This window comes from Cryptomeria japonica, chromosome 9 (assembly GCF_030272615.1).
Source record: "Cryptomeria japonica chromosome 9, Sugi_1.0, whole genome shotgun sequence".
Taxonomy (NCBI): domain Eukaryota; kingdom Viridiplantae; phylum Streptophyta; class Pinopsida; order Cupressales; family Cupressaceae; genus Cryptomeria; species Cryptomeria japonica.
The window spans coordinates 63,290,461-63,306,607 of NC_081413.1; positions in this window are offsets into that span (position 1 = coordinate 63,290,461).

The following is a 16,147-nucleotide window of genomic DNA, read 5'->3' on the forward strand; positions in this document are numbered from 1 at the left end:
CATCAACATCACCAACCCAATCAGCATTAGTGTAGGCACATAGCATGAAATCATCATTCCTCGGATACCATAAACCATAATCCATAGTTCCTTCAAGTATTTGAATATCCTCTTAATAGCAGTAACATGACTCTCTTTCGGATCAGCTTGATATCTAGCATACATTCACATCACATGCATAATGTCTGGTCTAGTCTAAGTAAGGTATAGCAGTCCATCAACCATAGATCTGTACAAACTCTGATTAGATTTAGGAGATTCATCATTCTTGGACAATTTACAACCAGTCACCATAGGAGTTCCAACCGGTTTGGAGTCATCTAACCCAAACTTCTTCAGCAATTCCTTCACATACTTAGTTTGAGATATGAATATATCTTTTCCAGTTTGTGCAATCTGCAAACCTAAGAAAAATTTCATCTCACCAATCATAGACATCTCAAATTCCCTTTGCATATCACCGGAAAGCTTCATACTCAAGTCATCATCACCACCAAAGATAATATCATCAACAAAGACTTCAACAATCAAAATGTTACCATTTTCAATCTTGAAATATAGATTGTTGTTAGCAGCACCTTTACTAAATCCCAATTTCAACAAATATTTATCTAGTCTAGCATACCAGGCTCTCTTATTTCAGTCCATAAAGAGATTTCTTCAACTTTCATACCATGTCTCCATCATCTGATAATGAAAATCCATTAGGTTGTTCAATGTAAACTTCTTCCTCAAGATCACCATTCAAAAAGGCAGATTTGACATCCATCTGATATACCTTGAAATCTTTATAAGAAACATAAGCAAGCAACAGTCTAACAGCTTCAAGTCTAGCAACCGAAGCAAAAGTCTCCTCATAATCAATTCCTTCTTGTTGTGAATACCCTTTGCAAACCAGTCTAGCTTTATTACTTTGTCAGCTTCATTCAATTTGTTTCTCAACACCCATTTAGTAGCAATATCATTTTTTATCCTTAGGTCTAGGCACAAGTTCCCATGTATTATTATTTTCAATCTGATCTAGTTATTCTTCCATAGCTCTCATCCATTTTTCATCTCTACAAGCTTCAGCAACATCTTTAGGTTCAACTTTAGAAAACAAACATAATTCTTTAGTAGCTAACCTTCTTCTAGTCATCACACCTTTATTCTTATCACCAATAATCTGATTTTTAGAATGATTCAATCTTACATACCTTGAAGGATTTTGATTGTTCTGATTATTAGGTTCCTCCACTCCTTCACCAGTAGCAGCAACATTCAGATTAACTATCTCTACCAGATCATTCTGCTTAGGCTCTTCAGACTAAATAGAGGCTAAAACAATATGCTAACCATCATCATAACCACATGCTCTAATCTCTTTCCCAGGGTTCTCATCCACCTTCACATTTGCACTTTCAACTATCTTTCTCAATCTCTTATTGTAGTACCGATAGGATTTACTCTTTATAGAATATCCCAAGAAGATACCTTCATCACTTTTAGCATCAAACTTTCATATATTATCATCTCTCTTGATATAACATTTGCTACCAAATACTCTGAAGTATCTCACAGTAGGAACATGACCAAACCAAAACTCATTAGGGGTCTTACTGGTATCACTTTTGATGTGAACTCTGTTGAATGTGTAAACAACAATGCTAATGGATTCTCTCTTGTAAGTCTTTGGAACATTTCCTTCAATCAGCATAGTCCTTGCAGCATCGAAAACAATTATGTTCTTCCTCTCAACAACTCCATTTTGCTAAGGGGATCTAGGAATAGATAATTGTCTTTTAATTCCATGCTTTTCATAGAATGAATTGAACTCACCAGAATATAATTATCCACCTCTATCAAATCTCAGACAGTTTACTTTCAATCCAAATGCAGTCTCAACCTTAGCTTTGAATATCTTGAATTTATCAAATGCTTTTTATTTCTCCTTCAAAAAGAAAACCCACATCATACTAGAATAATAATCAATTAGTAGCATAAAATATCCATCACCCTGAGCACTTCTAACATTTTTAGGTCCACATAGGTCAGTATGCACAAGATCTAGTAGTTCATCTGATGTATATTGTTTTCTCTTGAACAATACTCTTGTTTTCTTACCCAACTGACATTCCTTACATATCAGATTCGTAGGCTTGACAATCTTAGGTAGATCTCTAACAACATATGTAGAACTGATCTTAATCATTGAATCAAAGTTCACATGACACATTCTGCTATGCCACAACCAACTCTCATCTATCTGAGCAATCAAACAACTTTTCTCACCAACATTCAAATGAAAAATAGTACCTTCAGTCTTAGTTCCAAATGCAATCTTTATACCAAAGGCAATCAGGAACTTGCATCTACCATCTTTGAATTGTAGATCATAACCCTTATCAACCATCTATCCAACACTCAAAATATTATGCTTCAAACCTTCAACATACAGGACCTCATCAGTGTTATGCTTACCATCAAAAGAAATAGAACCTCTCCCATAGATTACACAAGCTTTGTCATCTCCAAATCTAACTATTCCACCATCATACCTTTCCATACTCACAAATTTTCTTTTATCACTGTTCACATGATGTGAACAACCACTATCAATTACACATTCATCTTTCTCTTCAACTTTAGCAGCTAAAGCTTTCTCCTCAATAGTAAAACTAGTGGAATCAACAAGTACAGGTCCATCTTCCTTAATAGCAAGGAATACAACTCCATATCCTTCAGATTCTTCATTTGTAATACCTTCATCAACAACATAATAACAGTTCTTCTGATTTCTAAACTTTCGGTTAGGCTTGCAAGGCTTATCATACTTCTCATGCTTGTCATATCTAATATTCCTATCAAACTTATCACATTTGTCATACTTAGCCATTTTGTCTGGGCATCTAGAAGAAAAATGGCCTATCTTATTGCAAGAGAAACAATTTGAAGGAAAATTTCCATCATACTTTCTGGCACCTTTAGGCAATTTTCGAACAATCAAGGCTTCAAGTTCATCCAACTCCCTTTCTTTCTCTTCCATATCTCTTTTTCATATCTAAATAGTTTGCACTCATCAGGATCATACTTCTGCCTTCTGGATATAGATGCAGATGCTCTAAATGTTGTCTCAGACTTTCCATGTGATTCTCCAAATTTACTCAATTCAAATGCAACAAGCTTTCCAACCATCATATCTCTTGTCACATTGGTCACACTCCAGATCTCATCAATAGCAGCAACCTTATGTTTATAGGCAAGAGGCAAAGATCTCAACACCTTAGCAACAATTTCATATTCTTCAATAGTTCCACTAGCACATCTAATACCTAAAACAAGGTCATTCACCTTATCCATAAAAGAGTGTATGTTCTCATCATCTCCCATCTTCAATGTCTCATATTTTCCTTTCAGATTCTGTAACTTAGCAACTTTCACCTATTTATCACCTTCATACAGAACCTCAAGATTCTCCCAGACCTCATGAGCAGTCTGAAGTCCCGTCACATTTTTCATCTCAAAATCAGTCAAGGTACTAAGCAATGCTTCCTTCGCTATAATATTATGTTCTTCTTCCATAACCCCATCAAGAGTAGATGGTCCATTCTGAGGAGCAACATCGACATTCTTTGTAATCTTCCAATAATCTTCACCAAGACATTTCAAGTGCACTTCCATTCGGTCCTTCCATATAGCATAGTTACTTCCATCAAATCTTGGGTTGTCCTTCTTAAAGATAATACCTTGAGCTTCCATCTTGGATCTCCTCAAGCGGTTAAGCTTCTACCAAAGGATCTAGCTCTGATACCAATTGTTAATAGCCACCAAAAAGAAAGACTGAGAGTGGGGGGGTGAATCAGTCTTCACCGGAACACCAAACTTAATTACAAAACACAGATCTAATAAAATGCAGAAATAGAACATATAAGTAAATTGACAACACAACACACAACACCAAGATTTTGACGTGGAAAACCTAGTTAAGGGAAAAACCACGGTGGGAACCTACCCATAGTAAGATGATACTCTGCAATAGTATGTGAAAATATTACAATGGGGAATGCATATGCATTCAGGCACACTACCTAGAGCTCACTGCTTAAAAGATATTTGCCTGGAAGGATACAACCCTCAGGGAAGTCTCACTGACTCACAATAAGATTCGAACTACAATCCAGAAGAAGTGAATTGAAAGAATAGCATCTCCAAATGCTTGATTGCAGTTCCGGTTAAGCACTGATATCTGTCTTGCAACACCAATCTCACCACAAACTCAACACCAAAGGATAAATCATTTATTCTCACATAAACCTCTCTCTAATAATGCAGACACAACATTGACACCCAAACTACATGACTAAATCACCTATATATACAATTCTTCAGCCTTGATAACAAGGTCGGCTAAACCCTAACCCTCAATTACAAAATTATATCACATGATACAAAGATCAATCACCAGACCAATATAATGGTTTACATAGCATAGCATGGTCCTAAAAGAAATTCCCAAATGATCACATCCACCAAAAATTATGCCAAGATCAACCACAATACGCTACACTACCAGAAATACCACATAACACACAAATCATCACCGGTTGATAGAAACCACCAAAAAATTGCACAACAATCAATGTAGATTGCCAAAACAAATAGGCCACAACTAGGAAACACTAGCAAGAACATTAGAATCATCCATAACAACTGCACCAACACCACTTATCAAATCTTCATTGATCAATATCAAAAACTCAAGAACACAACCAATCAAAAACTATCACGAAGAAAGATAACTTGCAGAATACCAAATCACAATCCAACTTAAATGAAGATACACAAGACCATCATAAGAAATATCCCAAAAGCTCAACACCAGATATGATCACACTGAAATATACCGGAGGATATACCGAACTCTACAAACAGTGATCAACAAAACACAACTGCCAACCGAATCATAAGATCTTCCCAAAATGCAATCACCGAATCAAATCACAAGAATATGTTGACATCAATGACAACAACATATCCTAGCAGCAACAATGCATAACAATATCCAACAAAACATGTGTTTCCTATTAGTTGGCCAAGTCTAATGTTAAAGTTAATCATAAAACCTGGATAGTTTTTAGGTTTTAACATTTTTTTGATTTGGAAACCAACAACCAGTGGGAAAATGGAAGGTGTTATGATCGTTGTGTCGTATCTTAGAAAGTGCTATCATAAGTCCCTTGTTTGTTCTAATCTCGAGCATATATAGGAGATGTGTCAGTCCGCAAGTGCCTATGCACTATCTCACTACAAGATCTAAGTCCGGTCATAAGCACATGGTCTTTGAGAATTGCTCCCAAGACATCAAAATGTCCAAATCCTCCTGAAATAAAAGTTAAAAGGTTAATTGTCAAGGTAAGTTGCATCTATCCTAATCATCTTATCTGGTACATAGTTACATATCCTATCAACTCCTTGGAGATTATATCCATCTCACTGAGCCCCTATCAGTTCGTTGTCATCGATCATGATGTCAACTTATTTATCTACACTATCAATTCTATGCAACTATCCTAAATGCACTACTTCATCTTGAAAAGGCATTAAAAGAATCAATATATGCTCTAGAACGACAAATGAGCTAAACAAAATGGCAAAAGCACTAAAAAACACTGCATAAGCACTAAAATAGCAAACGTGCTAAATGACATGCCAAATGTGCCAAAACATTTAATATGTGTTAAAACTATAAATGTGCTAAAAGAACTCATAAATGTGTTAAAATAAAACTCAAAAGCGCTAAAACACTATATGCGCTACAAAAACAAGTAAAAGCACTACTATGCATCAAATGTGTAAAAAGAATAAACAAATGTGTAAAAAAATGTTTTAGCGCATACAAAAACATAAATATTGACCTAGAAATAAATGCATTAAATGCTCAAGACAAGGTAAGGTACTAATGTACTTATCGAGGGACCATACTCCTCTAGCCTCTAAAATCGACGGACACGCTCGAACCAATGTTTGCGGTATGGAATCACCATCTTCGTTGATAGCACTTTGCTTTGCACAATCACTCCTCTCCACAAATTACTCTCAAAGCTCCACGTGTGCAAATGAGTTGGATGTGGACCCAACCTTCCTATATATACCCCATTTAAACCTAATTGGAGGCATAATGACCATGTACTGCTGGGCAACCCTTTCACAACACTGAAGCTTATTTTTCCTAATTTCTTCATCCAAATTCTTCTATTTTCTCATTTGTGAGATCACTCGACCATTTCATGCTTCACCCTAATTTTTAAAATTTTTTACTGACCGATCTTCTAAGAGGGCATACCATCGACATCATACCAACATTAGGGGCAAACGTAGACTTGATTTATTTTTCTTTGAAACAACATGATAAAACACATTGTCTCAAAGAGGGGCAAAATGTATACACCTAAAAATGACTAGAGATAATTAAATAAATATTGATTATTTTTTTATTGGCTTTATTCTTCTATTAATTAATAAATTGAATAATTTATTTATTTGATTCACTTGTCTTATTCCTCTAAACCAATTTATTAATTAAAATTAATTATTTAATTAAAATTCATCGAAATTCTTCTAAAGTCTATCTTAATTAAATAATTCTAAATTATTTAATTATTCACCCAATCTAAGTCTTCAATTTTAAATCCACATCATTTCTTTCATCTCATCTCCCACATCATCATGCCATCTCATCACCATGTGGCTAAACAAATTAAATATTTTTAATATTTAATTTCTCAATTATCTTCAACATCATCCCTAGTCAATAGGATGAGGAGAATTATGTGTCTTCCTAGTTCCTATATTCCCTCTAACATCCCTATATCTTAGAGGGTGGTTTTGTCCACATCAACCTGGTCAAAGTGACTCATTGTCCACTTGTCCTAGGAAGCCTAAATCTTCACCAACCTCCCTAGATTGTTGACTCCTTCATGTCTTGGGAAACCTATATTCTCTCCAACTAGATCCTACATCTTTGGAGTCTTCATCCTTGGTCAAGGTGAGCATGTTGCCATGTGTAATATCTTTCCACCTTGTCCTCCATCTTGTAATCATTGGAGGAATATATTCCCCTTTTATCTCTCACATCTCAACAAAATTGTTCTCAGCCATCCATGATCTCAAGATTCACTCTCAACCATTGATCTTTTCCACCTTGGATTTTAGTCATGCAAAATCTATAAAAGGAAGCCTTTATCCAACATTTGAAGCTCGTCGCCATTAGAGAATTCAAGCATCCAATAATTATAGTTTTCTACCAAACAAAGCAATTCAAAAGTGTGCCTTTGGCATAGCATAATAACATTTAGCAGATTATCATAATAGCTTCATCCTTCCATTGCATTATCATCATTATATTCATTATAGTTACATTGTAGTTTCACTCCATTGCACTTGTTATACTGCATAGTCCATTTAGCTCTTTGTCATCTTGAACCAATATCAATGCATTTTGAGAGCAATCTTAATAGCAAGATCAAGGTTGATAGGACACAATGGAACATGCATGAAGATTTAACTTTCTAAGTTACTTGTTTAATTTGATTCATTGGTGATTTGGTTACTTTGTAAGATTTTAGAGTCTTGTGGTAGCTTAATTTATTAGTCTTGCAGTGTTGTATTTCCACCTCACAAATAGTACCTTCAATGAATTATCCCTTTGTTATTTAGTTGATGTTTTGATGTGTTTCTTAGTAGCGATATTAGAGAACCTATATCTAGGAATATGAATGGATAGTGTTTATAAGATATCATTGTGTTTTATATTGATAGTAATATGTAATGTGTTGAGTTGAAAGATAGTTTAGTGTATTGTGTTCTTTAAATATAGTTTAGTGTATTGAGTTTAAAGATAGTTTAGTGTATTGTGTTTTATATTGATAGTAATATGTAATGTGATGAGTTGAAAGATAGTTTAGTGTATTGTGTTCTTTAAAAAAAAGTTATTTTCTATATCATTCTAGTTTTTAGTTGTATTTCCTCTTGGTTCCTTTATGAGGCGTTACATGACAAGTACTTTATATTGACCTAGCCTATAATATTCTCTTTTGATGCCTTTGGATCATGCAATGCAAGTTGTACCATCCACTTATCATCAATGCCCAAAATTTCTCTACAATTGTCAAGAGATTACAATCCAAGGAGATCCTAACCCCTTTCAATATTGCAACACCATTAAACCCATGTCTAAAGTTATTGTACCCAATAATCATGCAACCTCATCTTCCACATGCCATGTTGAAACAAAATCATTACCTTCTATGTCCAAATCCGTTGAATTGAAAGTCAAGCTCAAAGACAAAGGTGTTGGAGAGTATTCCATTCAACAATCCTTTTGTGTTTCCCAACTACCTCTTTCACCCAAGTCCTACAGTAAACCATCTATGTCTAAACAATAATATTTGATTCATACAAAGCATCTTGATGGTCCTTTTATCAAATGAGGAAACCTATCGGATGAGATTGAGGAGAAAGACATCAGGAAATGGTTATACAAAGAATAAGAAAGTGAATCTAAGTCACAAGAATTAAAAACACAATTACCAACTAAGCAATATGGAAAATGTTTCACTATTATCCATAGAATGGGATATGATGGTCATAGTTCCATATGCTTAAGAAAAAAAGGACTTACTTAACCAATGCAACCTTCTTTATCATCTGCACAAGACACTAAAGGACTAGGTTATAAAGAAGATATCATAGAAAAGACTACTACAAATCTAGTCAAGCAAATCCATAAATTGTAAGAAGGAAGTGAAACAGATTCTCATGAATGAGAAGGTCTTTATGAAGTATCTTATGAAGAAAAATGTATGGATGAAGTTCAATCTTATCATGTTCTACCAATACATACCATGAGGGACCGAATTCGAGGTCTAGACCAATAGAGTTAGATTCACAGAACAAGGAAGGCTAGATACCTAACATGATAAATAATCCAGAGGAAACTGCTAATCTTGACCTTAGAGATACCATCATAGATCTAGATATTTTTTCCATTCTAACCATTATCTCACTTGATCCAAATCAACCAAAAGACCCCCTTATGCTTATATATCTTGAGCTTATAGATTGGTAACAACAAGAAAAACTTGAACTTGATACCTTTCAGTATGATGATGCTATTATTGACTATTCGGGTCTTAGGTATCACTTCCCTCTAGGAGATCATAAGGTAGGATTTACCATAGATCTCAATAATTTAACTTATTTTGGAGAGTTTGATGCCTTTAAATCACAAAAATATAACAATAAGAGATAGATCCAATTGTGAACTCTGTACTATGACAATATTAGATCATGAAAAAGATAAAATAAAGGACACATATGTTGGTGAAAACCTCTCCAAGGCACCAAAAGATAAAAGGATTGAGATTTTTCCCAACCCTACACATTAGGAGAGGTCCTCGGTCTTAATTGAACCAATAGAGCTAGTGAACATTGGAACAAAAGATAGTCTCAAGATCATTCACCTAGCAGCATCTTTATCAGAGCATGAGAAGAACATGTTCATCAAATTCTTTAAAGAAAGACAAATCAATTTTGCTTGGTCCTATGTGAACATGTCAAGTTTTGATGTAGATCTCATCATGAATCATTTATAAGTAGCTCCAAGAGATAAGATAGTAAAACAAAAGTTGAGGAAGATGCATCTATAGATAACACTTAGTCAAAGTAGAGTTGAAGAAGTTGTTGGATGTAGGTTTCATCATATCAATTGATTATCTTGAGTTTATCTCGAACATTGTTCTTATTTCTAAACCAGACAAGAGTACCAAATTTTGCATAGGCTTTTGAGATTTGAATAAATCATACCCTAAGGATGATTTTACTTTACCCAATATAGACATCATTGTAGGTTTGACAGTGGGAAATGCCATGCTATCTCTAATGGATGGATTTTTTGGTTATAATTAGATCAAGATAACACTAGAAGACCAACATAAAATTGCCTTCACTTGTCCATGGAGTACATATTGCTGGAATGTTATGCCATTTGGGTTGAAAAATGCAGGAGCTACTTATCAAAGGGAAATGACCACCATTTTCAATGATATGATGCATACTATTATGGAAGCTTGTGTGGATGACCTTCTAGGAAAATCATTCACATTAAAAGAACATTTGAGCATTTTAGATAAGATATTTAAGTGACTAGATAAATTCAATGCTCATCTCAATCTGAAGAAGTGTGTGTTTGGATTCACATCCGAAAAGATTTTAGGATATATAGTTTTAGCAAATGGAATTGAGGTAGACCCTACAAAGGCCAAAGCTATAATTGAAATGCCACCTCCCAAAAACACCAATAAATTAAGATCACTTCAAGGAAAGTTGCAATCTATTCATAGATTTATCTCATAGTTAGATGATAGAAGCCATCCATTCACTCATCTATTACACAAGAATATTCCTTTTTGATGGGGTGAGAAATGTGAGTTGACTTTTCATCTCTTGAAAGAATTTTTTTTGAATCCACTGATCTTGATGCCACCAATTCAGGGTAAACTTTTGTTTCTCTACATCTCAACTACAACAACATCTCTAGGAGCTCCACTTGCAAAACAAGATTATGAAGGAAAGGAGCGAGAAATTTGTTATATCAGTCAGACCCTAGGCTATGAGCTAAATTATACACCTATTGATAAAACATGTCTTGATGTAGTTTTTGGATCTCGAAAACTATGATAAGTGTTAACTCAGCCAAAGCTGGTAACCAAAATAGATCCATTGAAATATTTTCTTAGTAAGGCAACTCTTATTGGTAGACTAGAAAAGTGGGTCATGACCTTGAGTGAATTTGACATAGAATATGTGGATAGAAAATAATTTATCAAAGGATAAGTAATTACAGATCAACTAGCAGATGCACCACTCATTGATGAATATCCATTAAGTTTTGAGTTTCCAGATGAATTCATCTTTAATATTACAACTCAACAATGAAAGATTTACTTTGATGGATATTACACACAACACAATTCAAGAGTAGTAATTATGTTTGTCACCCCACAAGGAGATACCATACTAAAGTCATATAGAGTACTATTTCCTTGTACTAGCAACACAATAGAATATGAAGCATTGCTCAGTGGTCTCAAAATGGCTATCAAATGGAAAATATAAGAGCTACATGTATATGGAGATTCATAGTTGGTTATCAATTAGGTGAACGATGATTATCAAACAAAGGATGAGAAGATGACACCTTACAAGCGCAAGGTAGATGACTTCAAAAAGTATTTTGTCATGATTTCTTTTGAACAAATACCTAGACTGAGTAACAAAGTTGCAAATGTGTTGGAAACCATTGCATCCCTTCTGGATGTATATACCTAAAAATCAGTCACATTATGAGTTCCTAGTGGAGAATTTGTCTAATCATGCATATAATGATCCTAAGACTCGAATTATATGTCATCTAGTTGGACCTAATTCCCCTTTATATGGAAACATTTATACCTATCTGAAAGGGAATACCCTACCATCCAACCTATCTAACAATCAAGGAAGAACTTTTATCCATCAAGCCACTTGTTATACCATAGTTGTTGATACTCTTTATTGAAGAGGTCTTGATGGTACTCTCCTTGGGTGTCTAGAACGTGAGAAATATCAAACCACCTTAAGAAAAGTTCATGAAGGTATCTACTGAACACACTCTATTGGTCCTACCTTGGCAAAGAAACTTATGTGTATGGGATATTACTGGCCAAGTATGGAAACATATTCTTATCATTTTATCAGGAAGTGCAAGAAATGCTAGATCCATGGAAATCTAATACATGCACTAGCACAAGAACTACAACTTTTAGCCTCCTTGGCCTTTTTGCCAATGGGGACTCAACCTTGTGGGCAAGATTCATCCCCCTTCATCAAAAGGCCATAAATTCATAATAAATGTCACTAAATATTTTACTAAGTGGATTGAAGTCATACCACTATCATAGGTAAATAGATTGCCACATTTATCCTGAACTATATAATTTGCCGCTATGAAATTCTCCTCACCATTATACTGATAATGGAAGACCTATCAAAAACTAGGATGTCCAAGAGCTCTATGATGAAGCAATCTTTCCCATTGAGGTTGAGTTACCCTCTTTATGAGTATCACTAAAGGGCCTAATACCTGATGAAGAGTATTGACTTTCTAGATTCTAAGAGTTAAAATTGTTGGATGAATGATGAAAAAATTATTTTAATCACCTCAAGGATTACCAACAACGCATGTCTATAAGTTATAATCACATAGTGAAGCCAAGAGTTTTTGAAGTTGGTGATCTAGTTCTAAAAGAGAACCCCAAAAATTAGCAGGACAAAGAAAAGAAGGGGAAAATTGAACCAAATTGGTTTGATCCTTATGTAATAATTGTGGCTTATGGATTAGGAGCATATCAGTCAACAACACTAGAAGGTGAGCTATTGGATGGGCCCATCAACAATATGCATATTCTAAAGTTTTACACAAACTTTTTTAGGAAACCCTGATGCAAGGGACAAAAATATATTAAAAAAAAAACCAAAAAGAATACAAAAAGAATGAAAAAATAAAAAGTGTAATAAAAACAAGTGGTGGAAACTTGTAAATAGGCACTATTTGTGATAAAATATTCTTCTCCGTCTTTTAGGACTTTAGTATTCATCCATAATAACCTTTTTCCCACATCCATATCCGCATGTAAATACCCATCATGGTTTTGTCACTTGCTTATACTACCCCGTCAAATACAATGCATTTGCACATCGAAAAATAAAATTTTCCATCCATCCATTCATCCATATTTCTTCGCCCATAATAAATAGGTCCTTTCCTAGATTGGGAGTTAATCCTCAACCTTGTTACAGAATTGGATCCTTGATGCCACAATCTAGAGGTAATAATTTGGATTGAGATACTCTCTCCAGACAACAAACACCATGCTAAATCAAAATCAAAATACATGTAAGAAATACTTAGGTCATTTAGGTTCAATTATACCTAGATGCTTGTATTCTCTTATAACATTTTAAAATCTCAATGATGACATAAAGCACTCAAAATGTGTATACAAGATGACTATGTTGCATGTTAAGTTTGCATTGCATTTTCATTCATTTATAAGCACTCTATTGTTAGCATTTTCTAGGTTATCCTTTTTGTTCATGGCTTAAGATCAAAATCCTTTCTAAGTCATTTTTATTCATTTATAATCATTCTTCATTATCGTGAGATTGTCTGACACATTACTCTAAAAATCTTCATCCAGGCTAATCTTTCGAGGGGGCATAATAGGGGCAAAATATATACGTATAAAAATGGCTCAAGAAAAATTAAATAAATATTTATATTTATTTAATTCCTATTCCTCTATCAATGAATAAATATACCAATTTATTTATTTGATTCATGCTTATTCATTCTTCCAATAATTAAATAAATTTTAATTTATTTAATTAAATGCCCTAATTATTCTAAAATTATCTTTAATTAAATAATCTTAATTATTTAATTATTCCTCTAAGACAAAATTACACTCCTAAAATCCACATCACTCTTCCACGTCATTCTCCACATCATCTTACACCTCACCTCCATGTTGCTATCAAAATTAAATATTATTATTATTTAATTAGCTATTTATCCTCAACACACCTCCTAGTCCAATGGGAGTGGAGACCTATGTGGCATTCCATTTCCTATTTCCTCTCAACCTTCCCTACATTGTAGAGGTTGGTTTCTCCACATCAACTTGGTCAAAGGAGACTCATGAGACACTTCTCATGAAACCTATATTCCCTCCAACCTTCCAACAACCTAGACTCCTTCCACTTTTCTCTCATCGTCTTTGTGAGCATCTTGCCATGTGGCTCCTTCTCCCACATATTCCTCCATCTTGCCAATATAGGAGGAACATATTCCTTCTATCTCTCCTCTCTTTCAACTAATTCAATCTTGACCTTCCATTTCACAAGACCAGTTTGTCAACGGTTGATTTTTGCCACCTTGAATCAAAACCATGATTTGCCTATAAAAGGAAGCCTCTCATCCTCATTTTAGAGCTAGCTAAGGCTGGGGTCCCATGGAGGGGAGCTTGCTAAAAAATAGTGTTGGAGTAGTTGAGATTTTTTAGGAATATTTTAAAGCTGAATTTAGATGATTGACAAGTGGCATAAAATATTCCTAAGCTGGTGGGGCACTTTTTAGCCCAACCCCATTTTCACCTGCTCAAATTTGCAAGCCTAAAAAGTAGGGGCTCCTTTTTTTAAAGAAAAGATTCCAAATAATCCCATAGAAAAAAATGATTTCTTCATGGGACCACCTCTTCCTTAAAAATAAAGCTGAAGCCCCCCTCATGGAACCCCTACCTAATATATATTTTCATGCTATTTTGAAGAGATTAGGAGATCATAGCAATATCAAAGTGTGTTTTTGGCTTTAGTTTTCATAGTTATCACAAGCATTTGTAATCTCATTAGCATAGCACTCTAATTTTCATTGTCGCATTGTAGTCTCATCATCTCATTTAGCATAGCCTCCATATCATTAGCTTCATACTACCATTGTCATCAACTTCACCTCATCTTTATCATTGTATCATTTTATCATCTTAGTTTTGCATTGTAAAATAAATCGCTTTGCATTCAAAATCCACCAAAAGTCCATTTATCTTAGAGTCATCTTGTTGTTGGATATTGCTGAGAAGTTTGCTGGAATGATGTGTTGTCATTGATGTTAACATATTCCTTTGTGTGTTCTAGTGTTGTAGTCAAATTGAATGAGTTGGTTTGGCCAGTGTGTTACATATGAGTTGTTGTGGATTAAAGGGTTTTGAGATAAGTATCTCTAGTTGATTCGACTAAAGTTTTAGAGGTTCACATGATGATTTAATCGAGTTATGAGATCTGATATTGCGGTTGGTTTTTGGTTTGTGTTGATCAGTGTTTTGGATTTTGCTCTGCATTGCTCTGGAATTGCATATCTTGGTTTGCGGATTCGATAGTGTTTGGGATGTTCACATGTGTCCTTAATTCAGATGGTTTATGATTTGGAGGTCTGCAAGTGAATCTTTCAGTTTGATAGTCAGTTTAGTTGGTGCTCTTGAGGTTCGGTATAATGATAATGAAGATTCTAGTAAGTGGTGATGTTGCGGTTGTTGCTGGTGTAATTCATGATGCTTGTGGATGTTTCTAGATCGGGTCCTATTCGTGTTGATGGTCAACATTGATCGTTGTGTGTGGTATTGATGATTTCTCTGGTATGTTCATGTTATGTGATGTTCTTGGCCGATTGGATGACTATAGCGTGTTGCAGATGTTTGTGGCGTAATTCTTGGAGGTGTTTCATGTTGGAGGTGTTGATTTAGGTCCATACTATGTCTTAGCCAACATTGTTTTGGTCTGCATGTTATGTTGTAGCGTATGTGGTTAAACTCTTTGTAATGTGTGATGAGTGTTAAGCCGACCTTGAAATATAGGCTGATGATTTGTATAAATATATGTAATAATCATGTGAGAGATGTATCTGTGTGTGCGAACAATGATTTGATCTTTCAGTGGTAGAGAAGAAGTGCGAAGAAGTGTGAAGTAGTGTGAAAGAGCAGAGTTTGTGTTATGTGCTTAACCAAAATTGTAACCAGGCATGAGGAGATGCTATTTCATTAGTTCATGATCTTTTGGATGTAATCTGAATGTTTTGTAAGGCAGTGAGCCTTCCTAGGGTTGTAGCCCTTTGTTGTTTTTGAGCAGTGAACTGTAGGTAGTGTGCCTGAATGCATGTACATTCCCCATTGTAATATTTCATTTACTCCTAACAGGGTATTATCTCATTGTGGGTAGGTTCCCACCATGGTTTTTCCCTTAACCAGGTTTTCCACATAAAAAATCTTGATGTTATGTGTATTATTGATGTGGTGTTGATTTATGCTTTCATTGTTTATTATTAGATCTGAAATTGAGTTTGTCTTGAGTAAAGTTCGTGAGCAAACTGATTCACCCCCCCTCCCTCTCAGTTTGTTGCCTTGTTGCCAACACTTGTAACAAAGAAGTGCATTCTGAGAGCATAATTGCAGTAATCAACATCAAGATCTCAAGCACTAGGACACAATGGGAGATGAAGGAGAAATCTGAAGTTTGAAGG